General features: G+C 37.2%; 1 pseudogene across 1 annotated transcript; it reads right to left on the reverse strand.

The window, feature by feature from the left end:
- Positions 1–823: 823 nt before the first annotated feature.
- LOC132171691 (uncharacterized) lies at positions 824–5,617 on the reverse strand (annotated as a pseudogene). Its single transcript, XR_015911781.1, has 4 exons — positions 5,527–5,617; positions 4,194–4,715; positions 1,894–2,950; positions 824–1,846 (listed from the first exon to the last, which is right to left on the reverse strand). The product of XR_015911781.1 is annotated as an uncharacterized LOC132171691 (transcript).
- Positions 5,618–6,063: the final 446 nt, after the last annotated feature.

Raw genomic sequence — 6,063 nt, forward strand, 5'->3', positions numbered from 1 at the left:
TAGGACATATTTTTTTTAAAAAAAATTAATAAAATTTTAGCAGTAGACAAAGGACTGCTTATCACTTTGTACAAATACTCTCAAAACATATAACTCAAAAACTTCAGTGCAAAAAAAAATAGTAGATTGTAAAATTATGTATTATTATCCTAACAATTATGAGCCCATTGATCACATTTTGTAAAATGGATTTCAGGAAAATTCTTTCAACCAATCTCTAAAAAAATTCTGCTTGCTTTTTAATAGAAATTAACTAAAAAAAAAAGAAAAATTACATATTCTTCTCGTATGCTCAAGGAAAACATGACATTTTTAGATACTGGTTCGAGAAATTCCTACGATTCAATTTATAAGAAATTTATATCCTTTGTAAAATAACCTATGAATTATAGAGGACGGTAATGTCCAATTCACATTCCAAAATAAAATTTCGTAAGTGTCATAATCACACAAAAATATTTAACAAGAAATCAGGAGCTTAATTGTGCATGTGAACTTTGACATTCCAAAATACATTGCATCTTAAGGTAAATGACACATTCTAAGTCATCACCTAATTATTATTATTATTATTTTTTAAATCATCACCTAATTTAACCAAGTCTTAGGATTAGTTAATAAATGACGATATTCCAACACCTTCTTTATTGCCTACCAAGGTTTAATTTATGAAATCGAATGTGTTACAGCTTTGTTGCCGAGTCATGGGGAGCAACCTATAAGATGGATTAAAATGTCTTGGTACTATGTATGAATATAATATCAACTCATCAAATACTAGTATATGAAGAAAACCGCCAAAATGGAAAGGCCTACCACCGGATCAGTACCCAATTCCTTTAGAGATTCCCTAGGACAAATTAGAAACAAGAGCATAGTTGTTGCTCTCGTAGCATTCAGTCGTGAATGCTGCCAAAGTCACACGATCCGCATTACGGTCCTTAATAATCTATAAAAGAACAATGCTGATATGCCCACTTTTCCCTCACTACAAAGTTTCCTGACCAAGGTCTTAACCATCTAGATCCAGAGCCTTTTGTCTAGCCTTTCTAATATGATCATGGCAGTAGCAGAATCGTCTATTTTACAATACTCAGAAGCCAAGGTCAGCCGAGTAACTTCACATGGGGATAGCCCCTTGTCTATCATGGTGTCATATAACCGGTGGGCGTCATCCAACTTAGACCGTTTGCAAAGCCCACTTATAAGAGCACCATATGTAATATTGTCCGGTGTACAGCCATGATCGTTCGTCCTATGAAAATACTTTACAGCCGAGTTAACATTTCCAACCCTACAGTACCCACATATCATGGATGTATACATCCGCTTAGTTGGAACTAGGCCTAGCTTTACAACTTCAAAAAGCTTCTCACTCTCTTTCAATCTCTTTTGGCTACAAAAGGCAGCAATCAGTGTGGTATATGTATGAATATCAGGTTGAATGCCACCATTGACCATCTTGTTGAAAAACACCAAGGCGTGCATAGTATCCACCCATTTACAGTGCTCAGATATGAGGATAGGATACACGACTCTATCCGCTCACAATCCAGAACGAAAACCCATCTAAAGCAATTTATAAGCCTCATGGACCCTTCCCCTTTTGCGAAGGCCATCAATAATTGCATTATATGTACAGATATTAGGTGTGAAACCTTCATTATTCATTACTTTAATCAACTCATACGCTCTTCCGAAAGTACCTGCTTTACAGTGCCCATCAATGAGAGTAGTATATGTGTTGGTGTTGGGGACCAATCCCTGTTCTTTCATTCTGGTTAATAACATCCCAGCACGGTTGAACTTGTGCTCTTTGCAATACCCACTAATCATGGCTGTATATGTATGAACATTTGGCTTGTAATTGTCACTCCAATCATGGCTGTATATGTATGAACATTTGGCTTGTAATTGTCACTCCGGACAACTTTCAGAAATAGTCTAAAAGCATCCCTTCTTGGAGAGCCCATCAATCAATGCTGTATGAGTATACACATTTGGTTTCCAACCTTTCCTAACCATTTCCTCCAACATATCAAATGCTTGCTTAATGCTGCCCCTCTTGCACAACCCATGAATCAAAGACGTGAAATTAATCACAATTGGTATCAAACCCATCTCAATCATCTTATCAAAAGACCAACAAGCTCTATTCACAAAACCCTTCTCAGAAAATGCACTGATAACTAAAGTAAAAGTCGCATTATCTAGAACAAAGTCTCTCTTAAGCATTTCACTCAACCACCTATCTGCTTCCAAAATTCTGCCCATCCAAAAATAACCAATAACCATCAACTTATAACTGCAATGATCAAGAGACACCCCTCTCACACACATTTCCTTGAACATGTTCTCGACATATTCAACCAGACCCATTACACACCCAATGTGAATCACACAATTTAAAGTGCAAGTACTTGGTGCCAAACCTTGATTTCGCATCGCAATAACCATGTCAACAGCCTCCCTTAACCTCCCAATCTCAGCAAAACACCTTACCATACACTGCATCACTTCATGAGCCCTCTCATATTCCCATTACCAATCAATGATGTGGCGCATACTATATAAAGCCGCATAAAATGGCAAAACTTGGCAAATCCAATTACCTAGTAAAAGAAACTCAATGCCACCATTGACCCTGCCTCAGCGGCTAGTGAAGCAACGGCTGTAATGGCCTGTTCTTGGGTCAACAAATCAGCATCCTGCAGAAGATTGAGCTTAGGACGCAATATTCTCACATGTTGGTGGTAGAAAGAGTCACAGACCAATGAACAGATTACTCTGACAAGAGAATTGGATTGTGCTGATAATGATGGCAATGAAGAAGTGGGGAGTGCTGGAGTGGTGCCAGGGTCATGATCATGGTGGTAGGAACATAGTGCCCTAAAAGGGTTTTAGAAGAGAGAAATGGGGATTGGTATGGTACATCATACACCTCCATGCCCTGCCACAAATATCAAAAAGGTACTTCAACTTCCAAGGTAAAAAAAAAAAGAGATCAGTCCACATCATAGCAAGCTTGAAATCTCACAAAAAATTGAATATCTGAGCATCCAGTTTCATTTTTATAAATCTGGAAATGTGAACAAGCAATACTTTTTTAGTAATGCTACACACACTCTCACTTTCCCACACTCATTTCCACACTTCCTCAGGAGGCTTTTAAAATCACTATTAGATTTGGAATAGATCTTTATTGGATTTAAATCCAATGCTGGTTGTAAAAGCCACCTAAGAGAGTGTATATGTGGAAGTGTGTGTAGCATTACTCATACTTTTTATATTTTTCAACCACTTTAGATATTTAATGTCTTTCAATGATGTCTGTAGAATTTCCAAAAGGTGGTCATTTGGACCAGAATAGTAGGTGACAACCAATCAAATTAATCTAGGATTCAAAAAATTATAAATAATTCTAAACAAACCTATGAGGAAGATTATAAGCAAAGGAAAAGGTGCCACTGGATTTCCTTGGTAGAGTATATATGGATCTATGTTGAAGGGCAGCATGGGGAAGAATTTCGACTGTGGACAGTTTACATAAGAGAGGACTATGCATAGTGTATTGCAGTTGTATGTGTTGCAGCAACTAGTTTAGTTAGTAGATCACCTTTTACTGTGTAGGTCGGTAGGGTATAATTTGTGAAAGGGTTTTTTTTTTTTTTTTTAATCAGAAATTCAAGCTCTTGACCTCCGCTTCATGAAGCGTGGTCTCCAGCCAATTGAGCTACCCCTAATTCTCTCCCTAATAGCTATATCACTCCTCTATAAAATCATGTACACTAATTAATAGCAAACAAGGAAAATACTTCCTCTTCCAAAGTTTTTCCAAAGTGAACAACTTTGAGAGGAAGTATTTCCTTGCTTCCTATTAATCAGTGCACTTGATTTTATAGTGGAGTAATATAGCTGTTAGGGAGAGAATTGGGGGATTTTACATAAATAGGAGAGAATCAAAGGGATTTAAATCTATCAGGAAAGCGAACCATAAAATTCAAACTATCAAGGTCAACTCATAATTCGGAATACAATTCCATTGTGTCTTATGCGGATAATGTGTAGAGAAAGGACGATATGGACTTCTGAAGGGGTTGAGCATAATGTAGTTCTGTTTAAATCCTTATTAAAAAAACATACAACGAGATCATATAAAGACAAGTAAAAACCCAAAGCAAAGCCAATGGTACCAAAGTTTCCCACCTCAAGGACAGCAGGTAGACATTGGACGTGGTTGAGCCATTGCCTGTGAACTTTACCGGCAACAAAGACAAGAATAGCAGGAATATATGTCAGTCCACCCTTTCGAATTTGAAACCCAGTTGCAGTGCCAAGACTGACTCGGCACAAGATCTTGCTGTGAAATGCTCTAACGGTCATTAACTCAAGCAAAGTGGTAGCTTGCTTGCCCTGTTGGCAACCGCCCCAGAGTTTCAGGCAGCACCCCCTTTTGAAGGTTTCCAAAGTAGTTTGCCTTATCTTCTTCTGCCGCATCATTTAATCAACTTGAAGTACGCCAGCCGTAGGCAGCACTGCTCTCGGAATGCTGAGCACCTGACACAAAGGGTTGAAGGCGGTAATGGACATGAAAAAGGTCGATTAGGATGAATTCGGTAGTTCCTTTCCAAATCTAGAGCTGATTCCTCCGATTGTGTTGATCCCGAGTGATGAAATCTTAAATCTAGTCTGGCCCTTTCCATCTTTCAACTCTCCTACATAATATTCAATGACGTCTTAGAAAAAAACAACCTTATAGTTATGGAACTCCATCAAATTACGAGGTTCAAATTTTAAATTGAGCAATCAAGTCTATCAGAGGATACTTTTGATTTATGCCAACAATTATACAGCAAAGAAACATGATGATTGCTACACACTAAATTAACAAATATAAAACAAATGGACAACAACAATATAGAACTAAAACAAATCCATTTAATCCACACAAAAAAAAAACCTAATAAAATCGGCAAAAGCAAATACGTACTCATAAAAACTTAATCCAAATGTAAAATGTAAGAAGTTAAAGAAAATAAGGACCCAAATGAAGAGCACTTGAGAGAAACTACAAGCTCTTCCTACACAGAAAAGCTTCATGCTCTCCGAGACGACACTAATACGAGCTGTGAAAATGAAAATCATTAAGTAGACACTTAAAAGGAAGCGGGAAGCCAACAACATGTGAGCACGTATGACGTACCCAAGAAAGTAAAACAGACAATAATCAGCATCTCTACCGTCTTCAAAGCTCAAATAGGAAATAAAATTTGTTAAAATGTACATGAGAAGTGAGCCCAGTAGAAAAATGGAAATGTAATAACACAAATGCAAACCCAGATAGGAAAACATAAAAATTTCACCCAGAAATGTAATGAAAGACCGAAGGGTCCAATACTGTGTATAAAGAGAGAATAAATATTAAATCCAAAAGGCAAAACATACCAAATGCGCAGCTATGGCAAAAGAACAGATAGAATATACGAGAAAAAAAATGGAAGTTAAAGGCTTATTGACAGAACTCACCCGTCAGCAATGGTGGAGCTGTGACGGAGGACTCAAAGCACATTTCTCGCCAAACCCATCATCTACCAGGAATCGAAGAAAGAAATCGACACGCTGCAGAAATGATAGATCGAGAGTGAGAGGGAGAAATACACTTTCGTGGGCTTAATAAATATTGAGCTTTAATTTGGACCCCTGACCCGAAAGCCCACTAAAATCAAATGTGGGCCTTCCGTTTGGGCCGGGTCATCGATATTTTTTGGAATAGTCCTAATCAAATGTGTTTATACGAATGAACAGATATCAACCGGCAGCATTAATTGCTTATATATATATAGATTGGTAATGTGACGTCGTTTCAGTACATATGTTCAAAAGTTAATTATAACGCAAATAAATATAATTGTAGATTAGGTGATAAGAGTTTGTGTAGTTTGAATTCTTAAACTCTTTTACTATCATGATTAGGAAATAAAGTTCAACTATAGCTTGGATTCTTGAATTCCTCCACTATATATATATTCTAAGATCATAAAACAATATCCCTCGTAGTGTTTT

The sequence above is a fragment of the Corylus avellana genome, chromosome 1 (assembly GCF_965113065.1).
Source record: "Corylus avellana chromosome 1, dhCorAvel1.hap1.2, whole genome shotgun sequence".
Classification (NCBI taxonomy): domain Eukaryota; kingdom Viridiplantae; phylum Streptophyta; class Magnoliopsida; order Fagales; family Betulaceae; genus Corylus; species Corylus avellana.